Source organism: Monodon monoceros, unplaced genomic scaffold (assembly GCF_005190385.1).
Source record: "Monodon monoceros isolate NGI ecotype Baffin Bay Population unplaced genomic scaffold, NGI_Narwhal_1 Super_Scaffold_7, whole genome shotgun sequence".
In the NCBI taxonomy this organism is placed as follows: domain Eukaryota; kingdom Metazoa; phylum Chordata; class Mammalia; order Artiodactyla; family Monodontidae; genus Monodon; species Monodon monoceros.
The window spans coordinates 93,848,516-93,866,980 of NW_021703784.1; the positions used below are offsets into that span (position 1 = coordinate 93,848,516).

The 18,465-nt window shown below is 40.3% G+C and overlaps 1 protein-coding gene across 11 annotated transcripts in view; it reads right to left on the reverse strand.

Annotated features, from left to right (window-relative positions):
* AMBRA1 (autophagy and beclin 1 regulator 1) overlaps positions 1–18,465 on the reverse strand; it is a 173,361-nt gene that overhangs the window by 146,861 nt on the left and 8,035 nt on the right. For 2 of the 11 annotated variants that reach the window (XM_029207196.1, XM_029207192.1), the window contains exon 1: positions 8,100–10,533. The exons of the other annotated variants lie outside the window; for them this stretch is intronic. The gene's annotated coding sequence lies outside the window, so the exon portion shown is untranslated. Of the gene's footprint in view, positions 1–8,099; positions 10,534–18,465 lie in introns of those variants that run through there. 11 annotated transcript variants of the gene reach the window in all.

Here is an 18,465-nt window from a genome sequence, read left to right on the forward strand (position 1 = left end):
AACAACGACAGAAGAGAAATATAAAAAGTATTAACCATGGTTCTCTTTGGGTGGCAGGATTATAGGTGACAATCAACAGAAAAGGCAGTGTTCTTTTCATTTTTTTAATTTAAAAAGTAATAAATGCTTATTGTAAAAAGTCAAACAATCATCAGCTCTTTACACTTCACGAAAGGCTGCAATCTAAAAAGTACACAACTAGATGCATCCAAATACAGAAGGAAAAATACTTATCGCCTATGCTGAAATGAGTTTTCTCCCGGAATATTAAAATTTAAAAAGCCAGAAAGATTCTACAGAAAAACATAATTCCAAGTTCCTAGTCGCATATAGCACAAAGTTCCCTAAGGATTGATTGAGGAACACTCTAGCCTGTATCCTTGTAGTACAGCTCTCATCCCCCAGTAGCCTACAATATAAATACTATGTACACAATGAATATGTCAACACAGTGCTGGCCAACCTCCTGCATAAACTAAGGATGAACTAACTGGAAAGAAATAATCTCCTTGGTGACCCTGATAACTCATGGTTTAAAGACCAAAAGTCTGGAAGTGAAACTGCCACAAATCTGAAATACAGTTCCCATCCATTCACCTTAACCCTTAACTGAGCCTATAATTTTTTTAGAGCCAATCATTCTTTTACCTAATATAGAGAAGTTCAGCAGAAATGAGTTTTGAGGGTTCCTTGCCCTATAGTGCAACATTAAAAGTACTTTTTAACCATTTATAATCTTATAACATGTGGTGAACACAGCAGCAGTCCAATTCCTAAAAAAAGTCTGACCTTCTGACCTCATGTAACTCAAGAGGAAGAAAATATAGGTCACAAACATTGGATGATTCAGAAAACTGTGATGCAGTCTGAAGTTCCTACAGGAATCAGAAGGACGAGGGAAGAGCTGCTACAAATACCAGTTATCAAGAAAATTCAAAAGCTAAAGCTCAGGATTACTGAAGAGCTTCTCTACCAATTCCCAGAGACCTAAACACACCAACAGTTCAAACAAGAGAAAGTCTGACTGATGGCAAGAAGTCAAAGGAACTAAAACAACTGCACAGTCTCTCTTTTGTCTGAAGAAAAAATATTTGCTCTGTTTCTTTAAAAGGATAAGGGGCCTTCTCCTGATACACTCCTTACAGCCACCTGAGAAGAAATTTCACTTTGTTCTCCATAAAGAACAAAAGGAGCTAAATCAAACTGCAGTCAGGCAGGCCTGTCGCTGAGGAGGAAGTGCCAGTCAAGTGTGTTTTTCATTTCTCTTTTTAAAAAGGAGGAAGAAACAAGTTTCCCAATCTGTCCCTTAAACCAGATCGGGACAAAGGGTGCCAAGAAGAGTCTTTGTGATACCATTTCACAGGCCCCCGGAATCAATCCTCAATCACCAAAAGCCTCGTGCACGTACAACCAAAAGGACACGACTGGGATATGTACATAACACAAATATTATTTGTTATTCCACCCCATTTCTAACCACCACCCCCCATAATGATGATCACTCTAAAAAGATGGGAAGATAACCACCTTGAAAGGTTTTCTCTGCTTAATTCTAGGACAAAATTATATTTAACGAGCACTAATAAAAGTCACCTAGAGATTATGCACAGCCCAGTGGAAACTAAAGTCAGACTTACAGGTTCTCCTTGCAATTTGATCACCTTATGCTAGCAATTTCACTCCAGCTTCAAGCAATATGACTTTGGACAAGTTATTTAACTTCTTTGAGGCTTTTCTGCCCCCTTTGTAAATAGGAATTGCAATATCTGCCTCATCAAGTTGTTGTGAGGCTCCAATAAGAAAAGTGTGGTGGAGCATTAAGACCACTGCTGTTACTGTTGTCATTATTATTGAATCCTCTTTGGGGTTCACCATGGTTTCCCTCACCAAACAATATGGCCAATTAAAACCTCTGAGACCTGAGATGCCACGATTCCCAAGAGTAGCAGATTCCTAAGAAACATTTCAAAGGCTGTTACCAGACAACAAATTAAAAAGTACTCAGGGAAAGTACCGTACTCATTTGTGTGGCAAAAATAATTAAATGAGATTTGGGCTACCTCTACATAAAAAGTGAATTAAAAAACAGAACCAACAACTTAGAGCTATATCTGCAAAACCTGGCTGATAATTCACACCCCAAATCCTCCCTACCAATAGCATTCCAGGGGTATGAATCAGAAAGTTATTAGGCCTGGAAGCACTGTTAAAATGCAGTCCAATGATCTCATTTATTTGAGTAACTGCATCTCTCTTCACTTCACTATGCCCATGTAGGCAAAGTCTAAGAGTCAAATCAGCCATATAATACCAACATATATCCCAAAATAACATACAGGATCCAACCCAAGGTTAACTCTTTTTTTGTTGTTTTTGCTTTTTCTTTTTTTGGCCGCACTACGTGGCATGCGGGATCTTAGTTCCCCAACCAGGGATCAAACCCACTCCCCCTGCACTAGAAGTACGGAGTCTTAACTGATAGACCGCCAGGGAAGTCCTGAGGGTTAACTCTTTAAAAGAAAAAAAAAAATCCTTTAAATACTAAACCTAGGATCACCTGCATAAGTAGAGTTCTCCCAACAACTGGAAAATTAACTACAAAATGTCAGGCCTTTAATTAGAGGCCTAAAAGTGGCCCAGTACTCTTTAGAAACTCCATGTGGGTGGAAATACACAGGGTTTTCTACAACTGGCAGATCGGTTTTCATTAATAGGACTTTCTATAGGGCATTTCAGGACACTTCAAATGACACCATATATGATCCGAGTCCAAAAATGTAAGCACCACAGCAGCAACCATCCCTGCCTCTATATAGCTCTTGCCTGACTCCTAGAGTAGACTGAACTTGGAGGGGAGCAGGGAATTTGGGGCAAAGCATCACAAATCTAGAACTGTTATCAGGTAACAAACTCTGAAAGCAAACACACCTGGAAGCATAAGAACTTCAACTATTACCTGAGTTGTGTATCTACTGTATGCAGAGTACTAAAGGATATCCTAGGATATACCAAACTGCTAATTGTGGTTTAAGTCCAGATAGAGAAACTTTAAGTAATGTTTGTTTAATTTTTTTATCCATAATTTCTAAATAAGAGATAGTATAGTATAGTGATATATGGCTCCTGAAATCAGACTGGCAATTGAATCCCAGCTCTGTCATTTTCTTGGTACATGAAGGTTTCTTGGTACATGAAGGTTTCTTGGAACAGTTACTTAACCTCCCTGTACTCCAGTTTCATCATCGTAAAAGACAGTATGTATATGATAGGATTACCACAGGGATTAAAAGACTTACCAAATGAAAAGTGCTTGCTACTATATAATTCCAGTGCTTGTACCAAAATAATACCTTCATTCTATAATGAAGAATTACAGAATCTAATAAAATATTTAAGGCCACAAAGTCCTATAAACAATCAGACTAATTAAAGACAAATTCTTCTAGGCAAAATGAGACTGTCCACTGCAAAGGTCTCCAAATCATTTCATATTAAAAAAAAAATATCTTACCACTGTAACCTTTAAAAAAATAATAATAAAATCTTGAGATAATGGTTAAAATAATAATAACTAACACTTTCATAGTCCTTTTCATTCCCACTGTTCTTAGCACTTTACATAAAGTAACTCATTTACAATCCTCAGGTACACGAGGCCCTAAGAGAACAAGTCACAAGTCGGTGCTGGATTCAGAATCCAAACCCAGGCAGTCTGGCTCCAGAGTCTACATACTTCATTACAACAGAAAACTCCCTAATGCCTGAGATAAATTCTCCTATGTGGTCTCACATGTATTAGGCCCTCAATCAATGTTTCACTGTCTTACCATATCAACTGGAAATCAGCTTGCTTTCTATTTTTAATGTTCATTTCCTCAGAGGTCAAGAAATTAAAGAATGATGCTGAGGGCAATTCCCTGGCAGTCCAGTGGTTAGGACCCTGCGCTTTCACTGCCAAGGGCATGGGTTCAATCCCTGGTGGGGGATCTAAGATCCCACAAGCCCCACGGTGCGGCCAGAAAAAAAAAAATGATGCTGAGGAAAAATGAAAAAAAATTCTCATTCCTTCCTTTACAGCAACTTATTTACATAGTTTTTGCGAGAAAAGGGGACTTCAAAACCTTTGACCATAAATACTCTGAATTTGATAAAGTGCCAAATAAGACTATATCATGAAATTCAGCTACTATGTGTTTACCCTACAAACCTACCAACTCCATCCAAATAAAAAAATTACCTATTAGGAAACAGAGATAGATGCCACAGGAATTACTTTTGTACAGCAACCAGGATAGAACATAAATCTCAAAAAACACGGTCAACAAAGAATGTGATTGAACATACTCTGTCATGTCTGTGCATACCCCTTTGTCAAACATGAAATATGACATCAACACACCTGAGGAAAGAAAAAGGGGAGTCTTCAATGTAGAGCCTCATACCAGCCCTTTCTCATCCACACGGCAGACACATATGCTAGTGACCTCCGTGCATTGCTAGAGTTAGGATTCTCCACAACTAACTTAGTCTACCTGTCTGTGATAGGTTCTCTCCAAAGACAGTCTCCATCAATTCCTTCTACCCTACTCCCATGCTGCTCTGTCCATCAAGAGATAAGAACATATTTTTCTCTCCCTGAATCTGGGCTGACCCTGTGACTTGCTCTGACCACAGAATATGGCAGAAGCGATAACATGCCAGTTCCAGGACTGACAGCATCCACCTTCACTCTTGGAAGCCAACCACCAGGCTGCAAGGAAATTCAGGATGTCCCACTGGAGACAGAGACCATATAGAGAGACCTGGATGATAAGACACTACTAGGAGAGGCCACATTGAAGGTGCCAGACCAATGAGTTGAAACCCTGATGCCCTGTCTAACCCAGCCTAGCCACCAGCTGAAAGCAGACAAATGAGTGACCCCAACTGATGCGACACAGGGCAGAAGAACGAACCAGACAAACCCTGCCCAAATTCCTAACCCACAGGATCGTGAGAAACACATCATTGTCTCAAGCCACAAATTTGGAGGTGGTGTGATACTGTGATTTATAATAAGAAATACATATTTGGTCTTAGTCCCCATTTTTGGCACAGAGCTCCTAAAACCCTTGAAATTTCCTGAGTGATAGAAGTCTTTTGTCATTCATAAGGAGTCTCTTTTAAACTTATGCTAACAGGTGACTTAGGGAGGTACCCCTAGAAAGCCTCAGGATGGGGCTGGTCACCAGAAAGACCAAGTGATTACAAGATTGGAACTTTCAGTCTCACCCACTGACCTCTGGGAGAGGAAAGGGGATAGATAGGCCTGCAGATTAAGCGCTATAAAAACTATCGAAGGGACTTCCCTGGTAGCGCAGTGGTTGGGACTCCTTGCTCCCAGTGCAGGGGACCCGGGTTCAATCCCTGCTCGGGGAACTAGATACCACATGCATGCCACAACTAAGAGTTTGCATGCCACGACTAAGGAGCCCGCATGCCGCAACTAAGGAGCTGGCGAGCCACAACTAAGGAGCCCACCTCCCGCAACTGAGACCCAGTGCAACCAAATGAGTAAACAAATGGATATAAAAAATACATACACACACACATACATACATACATACATACTACTGTACAAGATCTGATGAGTTTCCAGGCTGGTGAACACATTCACAGCCCAGGAGGGTGATGCACCCCAGTTCCACAGGGACAGAGGCTCCTGTTCTTGGGACCCTTCCAGATCTTGCCCTATGTACTTCTTCATATGGCTGTTAATCTGAATCCTTTATAATAAACTGGTAAATATAAGTAAATATTTGAGTTCTGTGAGCCACTCTATCAAATTAGTCCAACCCAAAAAGGGGGTTGTGGGAACCTACCACCTATAGCCCATCAATCAGAAGCACAGGTTACAACCTGGACTTGCAATCAGTGTCTAAAGTTGAGGGGGTGCAATTTTTTGGGACTGAGCCCTTAAACCTGTGGGATCAGATGCTATATCCAGGTAGAGAGTGTCAGAACTGAGTTAAATTTGTTGGACACCCGGTCAGTGTCTGCTGAGAATTGGAGAAATGCTTGCCAGTTTTGGAAAAAAAAACACACATCAGAGGTGGTTTTTGTACAGCAACAGATAACTAAAACACTACTACCTAATACCCAGTGTACGTAATGCCTTGTTAGGACTCTATCTTCCTCACTAGACTATAAGCTCTGTGAGGGCAAAAATCATGTCTGTCCTAGTCCAGTATCTACTTTAGTGCCTAACATAGAAGAGAATGAATATGTGTGTGTATTTATATCCAACTGTGAGGAAAGCCCAAAACAAACACTAAACTCTCATAAATAGCAACACCTAGGTGAAAAAAAAGTGGTTATAGGTAGTGCTGTTGGTTCAAGGTCATAAATTCAATTTCTACGAGTCAAATATCTCCAAAAAGAGAAAACTTTGTACCATTAACTAATCTCAACAAGTCATTTCATTATGTACATGTCATTAATCAAGACAAGGCCAGGCAACAGAGTATGAACAGGGCAAATCCATCCCTACCACTACTAAGGGGGAGGGGGGGCTAAACCTAAAAAAATACATATACAGAGATGACAGGAGTCTTTTGTACTTTTTATACTCATATAACAATGCTTCTTTATACTCATATTTGAAACACAGCATATTTAGAACAAAATACAGAAGCAGTGGATTTTCTGAAAGCAAGGTTGGGAATATGGGATATTGTATCTTCTGAGCTTGAGAGTGCTGGATATAAAAGTGATGTGATTTAATGGGTAAAGATAAGACTAATAGGTAAGAAGCTTCAATGACTGATTCCTACCACTGAGGTGTTATATAATCTTGAACAAATCACACTCTACATATAAAAACTGAAAGTAATAACACCCTCTCTTTCTACCTTAAAGGAATAATATCCTTGGAGTATCTTAGGAGTCGCAAAAAGTTCAAGGCAGGATTACAACTTTTCTAAGTAAAAGTCAAGTTAGGAACCAACAGTAATCAGAATAAACAATAAATGGGACTTCACACAAAGAAGTCCGGCACATGCAGCTCTAAGAGAAAGTGCAAAGGAAACTACGGTGGCTATGAAGCAGAATCAGAGAGTACCTCTAATTAATCACCCGACAAACTAAAAGCAAATAATTTCATGGAATCAAGACCTATACAATCAAAATTATACACAGCCCCTTTATAAGCAGCCAAAGACCAGAAATAAAATGTTAATAGAACCTGCACCTGTACTGTAGACATGCACAGCATTTATGTTCAGAATTATAAATACTCTAAAATACAACTGGTCTGCCTCTAGAAAGGTAGGCTAAGAGACAATAGTGAATCAAGTACCTGTAAAAGGTTGTCAGCCCAAATTTACCAAGAGATAAGCAAGCAATGTAACCTCTTTTTCTCATATCTATCTTTTTCTCATACACTCCCCAGGGCGTTTTTTATATATAAACTCAGTGTAAGGAAGACCACTACAGGGTATATCACAAATAAGCTAACAACTTTCCAAAATGCTTTGAACATATAAAACTAAAAAATTCTAGTGACTGTTATTATAATGAAGGGGAGGAAAAAAACACCAGCTTTTCTGCTATAGATTTTGCTGACTACGGCTTCCTGAAGTAACTCACAATGATATAACCTAACGTCTGCAACATAGTAAACTTTACGCTCCTATGATCAAAGCTAGAAACAGAAAGCCGTAAGACCCAAATTTGAGACTGACAATCTTCCTTACTCTCACTTACCTCAGAAGAATGAAGAGAAAAGAAACGAAGCTTCACCTGCAAACTCTTCTGGGGAAAACAGTGAGCTGAGAACCCCTGAAAACTCAAGGAAGAACACAGAGGAAACCACTGAACCAAAAAGAAATTGAAGCTCAATTTTTGAGTCCCTAGCTGTCAACAGAATCAGGACCAGGAAGGCTACTGCTAAGTGCACAAAAATGGCAAGAGATTTCCTACTAGCAAGCAAAAAAGAAAGAAAAAAGAGTAGCTTTTGATGGAAGAAATTTCACAGAAACAAAAACAGCTTAACCCCAGAAATGGGAACTGACCCCAGCTGCCTCAGGCAAACAGGCCTAATGGCTTTGGCAACAACATACCTTTCATCCACCAACAACATTAGGAGGCTGAAGTAGAGCCGATTTCAAATCACGAAGGATCACATCTTTCTGTTTTCTGCGTAGTCTTTGGGAAAAAGAGTCCAGCTCTCCTCCCTGGAGTACCACACTGCCCCCAGTAGTTCCTGGAAACTCCTGGAGCCACAGCAACAGTACTGTAAAAAGCTTTGAGAACATTAAGCCAGGTATCCTCACAAGCCCAGACAGGTAAGATTACTCACCAGACAAATAAGAACATTTAAACCTGGAAGAGGTTAAGAAATTCATCTAGGTTTGCAAGATGAGTCAGTAGGCAAAGCAGGATTTGAATTCAGGCTTTTCCTTCAGATAGTATCAGAGCTTGACTCTCAGTCCTTGGCTCAGCAGATACTGTGTTCAGTGTTCTCCAATGTTAGAGTCAGCCCAGGTCAGGTTCTTGGCTGACTAGAATAGGGAAAGGAAAAATTTCCCTCAAGGCTTCAGGAAAAGGAGAAGTCAAATTATTAAATGCAGAGCTCTTATGCTAAAAGGTCCAGATGCCCTTCTACCTTGCCAATCACATTTCTCAGCCAATCAAAATAAGACACTGGATTTTAAGAACCTACTCATTTTAAGCTCTCACTAGAAGTTGGAAGGTATTTTCCCTACTTCCCAAATAAAAAACACTTAAGGGGGACTGGAAAGATGGAAAAGCAATAACAGCCAGCCAGCAAGTGTTTACTGAGTATCTATGTACTCAGCACTATTCTAGGCACTGAGGATACTACAGCGAATGAGAAATACCTGCCCTCAAGGAGCTTATGTGACTATTTATGTAATTTAAAAAATGATGACACTTTCAAGTACTGATAAATGTGAGGAAGAAAATATGAAAAGTAATGTTTTTGGGGGGGACAGATTAAAGGAAGGAAATCAACAGTTCAGAATCACTTTCTAGTTTTCTATGACTATGAGCCTAAGAAAATATGAATAACTCAGGAGAAACTTTAAAATATTTTCATACAAACTAATACTATAATAAATATAATCCAACATCACTTCCTATATATTTTTTTTTTTTGCAGTACGCGGGCCTCTCACCGCTGCGGCCTCTCCTGCCGCGGAGCACAGGCTCCGGACGCGCAGGCCCAGCGGCCATGGCTCAAGGGCCCAGCCACTCCGCGGCACACGGGATCCTCCCAGACCGGGGCACAAACCCGCGTCCCCTGCATCGGCAGGCGGACCCCCAACCACTGCGCCACCAGGGAAGTCCTATCACTTCCTATTTTTAAATAATTATATATAAGACTAAATTTGAAATAGCATTAAAAGAAAGTATTCTTATCTCAAAAGTTACAGCAATCTTAAAGCCTTACAAGTACATGGCAGTAAGATCCCAATATTTATCCAATCATCCACCAACTGATAAAGACAAGCCCAGTGGCAGAGTATAACACATATATTTAAAGCAATACTTCTATCGAACATTCACTGAATATGTGCTACACACCTGACAGTGCTAAGCACTTTTCCACACATTATCTCATTTACTTCTCACAGCAACACTATGAAGATAAGTACTATCATTATCCCCATTTACAAATCACAAAACTGAGGCTTAGAGAGGTTAAATGATTTGTCCATGTGGAGGAGAGATTCAAAATCAAATCAGATGGGACTTCCCTGGCCGTCTAGTGTTTAAGATTTTACCTCCAATGCAGGGGGAGTGGGTTCGATCCCTGGTCAGGGAGCTAAGATCCCACATGCCTCAGGGCCAAAAAACCAAAACATAAAACAGAAGCAATACTGTAACAAATTCAATAAAGACTTAAGAAAAAAGAAAAAATCAGATGCCAAAGTGCATACTCTAACCACTACACTATATTGTTTCTACAGAACAAGCACTAAACCTCAGATACAGAAAAAAATCCTTTTCATGTCCTCACACCTAGGTCAAAATTACAAAGAGTTAATTCAGGAGACAGAAAGAGAAGGAATAAATCTGAGTGAATCTGAGTCAGAACACAGTACTGTAACCTTAGGCAAATTCCACAATACCCATGCCTCAACCTCCCTATCTATAAAGGAGTTAACCACACCAGCACTAACCATTACTTGCCTCCTGGTAGGTTGTGAGTGTTAATTACTAACTGTAATAAATACACAGATCATCAGTTGAAAGAAACAAGGAAAACTACAGCATTATTATTATTGCCTTGTTGCTAGAGCAAAACACCAGAAATCAACATAAATAAGTTATGTACACCAAGAATGTACGGTTTGAATATGTACTTTGAAAGGCAATCATATAATAAGTTGTTTTACCTCTAATTTTTTTCCTTTTTTTTTTTTTAATTTAAAAAAGCAATACAGGGACTTTCCTGGTGGTTCAGTGGTAAAGAATTCGTCCTGCAATGCAGGGGACGCGGGTTCGATCCCCGGTCGGTCGGGGAACTAAGATCCCACAGGCTGCAGGGCAACTAAGCCCTCGCGCCAAACTACTGAGCTCACACACCTCAACGAGATAGCCCACGTGCTGCAAACTACAGAGCCCACGCGCTCTGGTGCCTGCACGCCACAACTACAGAGCCCATGTGCTACAACTAGAGAGAGAAAACCCACACTCCACAACTAGAGAGAAGCTCTCATGCTGCAACGAAGAGCCCGTGCGCCGCAACGACCAAAAAGATCCCACATGCCTTAACGAAGGTCCCGCGTGCTGCAACTAAGACCCAATACAGCCAATCAATCAATCAATCAATCAATAAAGTGGGGTGGGGGGAGCAGTACAGGAATTTCCCTGGCGGTCCAGTGGTTAAGACTCCAAGCTCCGAATGCACGGGGCATGGGCTCAATCCCTGATTGGGGAACCAAGATCCCACATGTGGCACAGCATAGCCAAAAGAAAAAAGCAACATATACCATACAGCATTTATCCCAGAGAACGCATGTTCGCACAAAAAAAGGTACACAAATGTCCACAGCATCTCTATCAGTAATAGTCAAGAACTGGGAAAAAACTCAGATGTTCTTCAATGGGCAAGTGATTAAACAAACTAAAGTATATCCAAACTATGGAATACTACTCAGCAATTAAAAAGAAAGGGGCACTGGGACCTCTCTGGTGTTCCAGCGGTTAAGACTCTGCACTCTCAATGCAGGGGGCCCAGGTTCCATCCCTGGTCAGGGAACTAGATCCTGCATGCTGCAACTAAAGACCGACACAGCCAAATAAATAAATAAGTAAATAAATATTAAGAAAGAAAAGAAAGGAGCACTATTGATTCATGCAATTTAGATGACTCTCCAGGGAATTACATTGATTGAAAAAGGCCAATCCAAAAGGTTACATGCTGGGAATTCCCTGGCGGTCCAGTGTTTAGCACTCAGCACTTTCACTGCCTGGGCTGGGTTCAATCCTTGGTCGGGGAACTAAGATCGCATAACCAGCAGCGCAGGCAAAAAAACTTTTTCTTTAATTAAGAGAAAAAAAAAAAGGTTACACACTATATGATTTTATTCACATAACATTCTTTTTTAAAAAAATTAATTTTATTTTTGGCTGCGTTGGGTCTTCGTTGCTGCATGTGGGCTTTCTCTTGTTGCAGCGAGCGGGGGCTACTCTATTGCAGTGCATGGGCTTCTCACTGTGGTGGCTTCTCTTGTTGCAGAGCACGGGCTCTAGGCACGTGGGCTTCAGTAGTTGTGGCACGTGGCTCAGTAGTTGTGGCTCCCGGGCTCTAGAGCGCAGGCTCAGTCATTGTGGCGCATGGGCTTAGCTGCTCCGCAGCATGTGGGATCTTCCCGGACAAGGGATCGAACCCATGTCCCCTGCAATGGCCGGCAGATTCTTAACTGCTGCACCACCAGGGAAGTCCCACATAACATTCTTGAAATGACAGGTTGCCAGGGACAGATATGGCCGGGGGAGTGGGAGATGGGCCATCTTCCCCAGGGGGTATCTTCCCTTGATCATCTGCACAAAAACTTTATTGCAACTTTACCCACTGCACTATCAGATCATTATGATTTGGTGCGAGGGGGAGCAGCAGTGGCTATAAAATGGCATCAGGAGAGATCCTGTGGGATGGAAATGTTCTACATCTTATCTGTGTCAATGGCAATACCCAGGTTGTGACAGTATTCTATGGTTCTGTAAGATGTTACCATTGGGGGAAACTGGGTAAAGGACACACAGGATCTATCTCACTATTCTTTCTTACAACTGCACGTAAACCTACAATAACCTGTAAACAAAAAGTTTAATCAGAAATGAAGGCAACACATGCCTCTTGTAACAAGTAAAACCGTAGTCTGTGGTCAATCTCTTTCCCTACCCATTCCATTCCCTCCCTCTTGAGATAACCATGCAAACTCACTGCTCATACAAACAGGCATGCATTTAATACTTTTTGTTTATTGTATCAAAATGGGATCATACATACTACACATTACCCTGCAGCCTATCTTCTTCACCTATCATCACTATATCATAGAGAGCTAAAAAAAAAAAAAAAAAATTTAAGTGCCAAGCAGGATGGCAGGTATAGAAAATTTTCTGACTGGGGCAAATCTGACAAATGTTTACCGTGCTAATGTGCCATAGCTGAGCCAGGTGCATTCAGTGAGAGCACAATATACAAGTAGCATTCTAAAGAGATCTGCAAAAATGCAAGTTCTTCAGCAGCTCTTCGAGGATCCCATCCCCCTCTCTGCCTCCTCCATGGAACCATCCCGGGGGGCCCATGGAGGAAGAAATGCTAAATGATTTCTTTTCAGCAGAAAACTGCAAGGGGGGTTAATTCTCCCACATACTGAAGCCATAGCAAACAAACTTCCCTGAAAATGTATTCCTCCTTCAAGCAGAAGTGCAAAATATATTGTTGATAACATTTAAGACATCCAATTGTAAAAAAGCAACTACCACGATTAAGCGCTTAATGTTTTATGTACTGTATCTCTAGAGCGCCCTCCTACCCCACTACCATTTTACAGACCAAAACCTGGCTTGATGTGAAATTACTTGCCCATGATCAAACAGCCAGCAAGTGGTAAAGCTGGCATTCAAAGGTACAAGTGCTTTTTCCACTTTATCAGGTTTTCCTATAATATCACATGTCAACAGAAGAGATTCAATAAGTGTAATAAGTGTATTTAGGCAGAATCCATTTTCTAAATGTCTGCTGACTTTGATTCAACCTTTTTTTCCATTTAGCATGTCTGGGGGGACTATATTATGTGCCAGGACCTATCATAGGTGACAGTGAAAGAGAGGTAAAAACAAACAAACACAACGCAGAAAAGGCCTCCAACCTCAAAGAGCTTTCAAACTGCAACTGCAATATACTGAAACTATAACTGCCATATTGATATGTGGCGAGTGTTACCCTCAAGGAAGTACAAAGTGCTGTGGGTTTGAAGAATCCAGCTCTCCTCCCGAAATCAAGTGACATTAGCTTCCTTACAATTGTTCTTAGTTTCAATTCCACTCATATTCTACAAGTCACATATTTCTCTTCGTGATCTCTGGCAAAAGGTCTGCAATGTCCTTCTATACAAAACACTGCCCCAGACACGCTCAATTAGTATGAACAGAAGCTGCCAGCTCAAATCAGCAGAAAGCTCCTTAATGCTGTAATTTTTTGAAATTTTGGCAATGAAAAGAAATTAACCTTTTTGGTGAAATCATGGATGTGCAGAGTTAAAAGTGACTTAGACATCATTTTGAACATAGAGACTTAAAAAGGTAAAAATTCACTTGTCCATTGTTACAAGACTCATAAGGGCAGCTCTCAGACAAAAGCCCAGGTCTCTCAACTCATTGTATGGAGTTCCTTTCCACTCCTGCTTCTTTCTTTTAAGTCCAATGAAAAACTTAGTGATGTTCAAGTTTTCTCATTTCATCAATGATAGATGCATTCATGAATCATGTGTAGTTTAAAGATGAACTTTATCAAAAACAGACGTGCTAAGCATGATGAGATACATATATACAGAGGTAAAGGACTGCCTATCCTTGATAAGGCAGCTCTTCAGGCATTTGGGAAGGCAATGTTAATACACTAAAAAATTGCCATCATCAACATCATCATCATCTTAGCAATAGCTAGTATTGGGGGGGATACGACTATGAGTCAGGCACTCACAGTATTTACATGATATTTCTTATCCTTACAACAACTCTTGAAAGATAGGTGTTGTATTGTACACTGGTGCACACCAGGTTTAAAGAAGAATCCCCAAATTCCACAGCTACCCAGGGGCTGGGCTAGAATTTAAACTCTAGAGTCCATACTCTTTTCCCACTATCCTATGCTCCCTAGGAACAGAATAACTGCACTGCACATGTGGCTGTGACATCAAGTCACTTCAAACTCTGACATGATTTCCTGATCGGTAGTTATGTAATTAGCCATCTTTTCAATCTTCAGGTTGTCTTAACTAATTTCTTTCATGATTCCACAGTGGTTTTCCATGTTTTCTTCCTTTCCTTTCTTTGTTTTTATAGAAGCAAAACCCTTTTTCCAAATGAAATCTTATGTGAAAACACTAAAATATAAAAGCGATCAAAGTTGAGCTGCTCTGGTTTAAGCAGAATGGGAGAACCAAAGCTCTTCCTTACTCTCATGGCCATCCCTTAGGCACCTCGAAAGAACACACTAGCTTAATACAGAAGGCTGCCTTCTCCATCTCAGCTTTGCCACTCACCATCTGTATGAGGACCAGTAGACCTCAAAGCATGATTCTGGTAACAGACCTGAGACCCCTCATGAGGGATCACTTTTTCTTGTCCTTTACAACAGAGATACCACCATCCGCTTCATAGGTTTGTTATTAACATTACGTGGACGAACAAATATAAACTTCCCAGCAGATGGTTAAGTATTGGAAAGTTGGCTCCCCCCTCTTTTATCCTGCAGAGGTAGCAGTTGTTGCCAATTCAAGAAAGCTCAATAAAATATACTTGATGGTTATCTTCAGTAGCAAAGAAGTAAACAAGTAAATGCTCCCACAGCTCAACTAAAATAAACAAACCTAACAAACCCTTCATTAAAGGTACCAATGGTAATACCCCCTCCCAGCTTAGTTTCCCATAGTTTCCCAGTCAGTCAATGACCCATGGATCTCAAAGCACAATGTTTATAATGCACCTGAGATCCCTTATGAGTTACCATAATGCAGATGGCAAGTGTCAGGTGAATGAGTTAATGTTGTTCTGAGCACCTTAAATTTGGCACTTCCTGAGCTGAGCATTTAAATTGGCTACTTAATATTGCATTTAATGAGTATTTTTATGTTCAAGTTCTACAACAGAATCTAATGTTCATTTGCCCATCTTCTGGCTTCTATTTCTCCAGGCATTACAAACCAAAAATATGCTGATGTCATGTGCACCTTCACCCAAGCAACTTTAACCTAGCCCTTCCTAAACTAGTCATTAAGAATCTATTAACCAAAAAAAAAAAAAAATCTGTTACCTTAGTCTGTTACTGATAATGTGTTCCCTTTTCTATATGTGTAACAGGAGACTAAATCCATTTTCACAGGAAAGAGGTTCTCAGTCCCAATCTAAGCCCAACCAACAACTCTCAAACTATCAACTTTATGGAAACTGCAGGTATTGGCTTTGACCCCCTACAGTTTAGGAAGAATTATAACAATAATACATCATACAGCCATGAAAAGACTCATTTACAATAAAGAACACATCCCTAAGCATTCAACTTGGGAGCCAAGAAGATTCAGAATGCTAATCTATTTTACCAGGAGACCTTGAGCAATTCACCTACTCTCTAATGATTATTTTTACATAAGGAAAATGAAAATATACTCATTAAAATTCCAGAGGTACTGTCTGATTAACCATCAAACAACTATTTCCTGCGGTTACCAGGGACCTCAGGAAGTCATCTTTGTCATCTCCCTCATTTCTTAACAAGCGCACACCTAAATCATCCTAGAAAGACAGTTACAAAGTCTTTGGGAAAGATATTTCACAACCTTCCTTGGTAACATTCCAGTATCTTGTAGTCAGGAAGTTCTTTCTAATTTGTAACCTATATCTTTTCCGTTGCAAATAAAACACATTCCGGGCTTCCCTGGTGGTGCAGTGGTTGAGAGTCCACCTGCCGATGCAGGGGACACAGGATCGTGCCCCAGTCCGGGAAGATCCCACATGCCGCGGAGCGGCTAGGCCCGTGAGCCATGGCCACTGAGCCTACGCGTCCGGAGACTGTGCTCCACAACGGGAGAGACCACAACAGTGAGAGGCCCGTGTACCGCAAAAAAAAAAAACACACATTCCCTCTTGTCTTCTCCACTGTGGAAAGAAAACATCTGCTTAACACCACCTGAACAATATCCCTTCAAGAGACTATAAAATATAGGAAACCTATTTCAAACAGCTTCATGTAAATGCCACATGGCTTTCAGTGGGTCACCTAGACAAAGAACGTGATTAAGAGTCTTAAATTCCCAGTTCCATCACTGACTTGCTCTGAAGAAGATATGAAGTTAAAACCATGCAGGTGCTGTACCTCAATTATCCCATCAGTAAAATGCAAATAACAAAATGAGTAAAGGAGAACTCAATTCCTCAAAAAATTAACCACACGAAAAGAGATTCTCAATCCCAATCTAAGCCAACAACTGTCACATCACACACTCTATAGAAACTGCAGATGTTGGCTTTGATCCCTATGGTTTAGGAAGAATCATAACAATTACATTACCATAGGGCTCTGTAACTCCACTCCTAGGTACGTACCCAAAACAACTGAAGCAAGTACATGCACGTGCATGTTTACAGTAGCACTATTCATAATATCCAAAAGGTGGAAACAGTCTAAACAGTTCATTAATGGATGGATGGATAAACAAATTATGGTCTATACATACACAAAAGGTTACATACTAGATGATTCCACTTATATGAAATATCCAAAATATATCAATCCATAGAGACAGAATGCAGATTGCTCATTTCCAGGGGCTAGTGGAAGGGGGGAATGAAGAGAAACTGCTCAATTGGAAAGAGAATTTACTTTGGAATGATGGAAATGTTTTGGAACTAGATAGAGGTAGTAGTTGCACAACACTGTGCAAATGCCACTGAACTGCCGTTCACTTTAAAATGGTTAATTTTGTGTTATGTGAATTTTACCTCAATAAATTATTTTAAAAGAAAAAAAAAGAATGCTAGGAGAATTAATGGGCACAATAACCATAAAATGCTTACCCTTTCCAGGAAAGTCTAGGCAGAATGGTAGCCAAAATGTTTAATATTACTTCAATATAGTCAATTAGACTTTGAGCAAAGAATATGTAAATGGGAAACAAAATAGAAACCAAAATAAAGTCTAGAGTTATATAGTATCCCATATGGAAACAAGAGCCAATAAATAAGTGAATGAATAAAGGGAAATAAAGTAAATAACCAAGCATATCAGCTAATTAGCTATAGCAATAATGACCATAGGAAAGCAGTAAGAAAAAGATAAAGGTAAGGAATGAACTTTAAAAACCAAAACTGGCGCTTCCCTAGTGGCACAGTGGTTAAGAATCCGCCTGCCAATGCAGGGGACATGGGTTCGAGCCCTGGTTCAGGAAGATCCCACATGCTGCGGAGCAACTAAGCCCATGCACCACAACTACTGAGCCCGTGCTCTAGAGCCCGCGAGCCACAACTACTGAAGCCCATGAACCCAGAGCCTGTGCTCCACAACAAGAGAAGCCACCGCAATGGGAAGCCTGCGCACCGCAACAAAGATTAGACCCCGCTCGCCGCAACAAGAAAGCCCGTGCAGCAACGAAGACCCAACGCAGCCAAAAATAAATTAATTAATTTTAAAAAAGAAAGTGCTTGCTCAAAGCAGGTGGTTAATAAATATAATAATAATTTAAAAAATCCAAAACCAGTAATACTAAAATACAAAAGATCCATTAGGTAGGGAGGTGAAAATAGAAAGGCTAATGATAGCAAAGCTAAAAAGCAAAGCTAAAAAGTATACATAAAGCCTTAAACTCCAAGGCCACATATAAAGACCATGAGAATCATTATCTCACCATCTTGAGAATATCCTCATTCCCTTGCCCCTTTCTGCTTTAATACAACTTTTTCGCAAGACACCAAGGCTAAGCAGGCAAGGACAACAAAATGAAAAGGTACTGTTCCTATGTTCATGGACCTTATGATATTACTTCTTTTTAAAGACTTACTTCTTATGGGAAGACACATATGGTAATAATCTAAATATACAGACCATCTCCACTTCCTCCCTTTCCACTTCTTAAACGCACTTTAATCTGGCTCTGGCCCTACATTCCTCCAATGCTGTTCTTGCTATGATCATCAGTGATCTCTGTGTTGCTAAATCAAACAAAATACCGG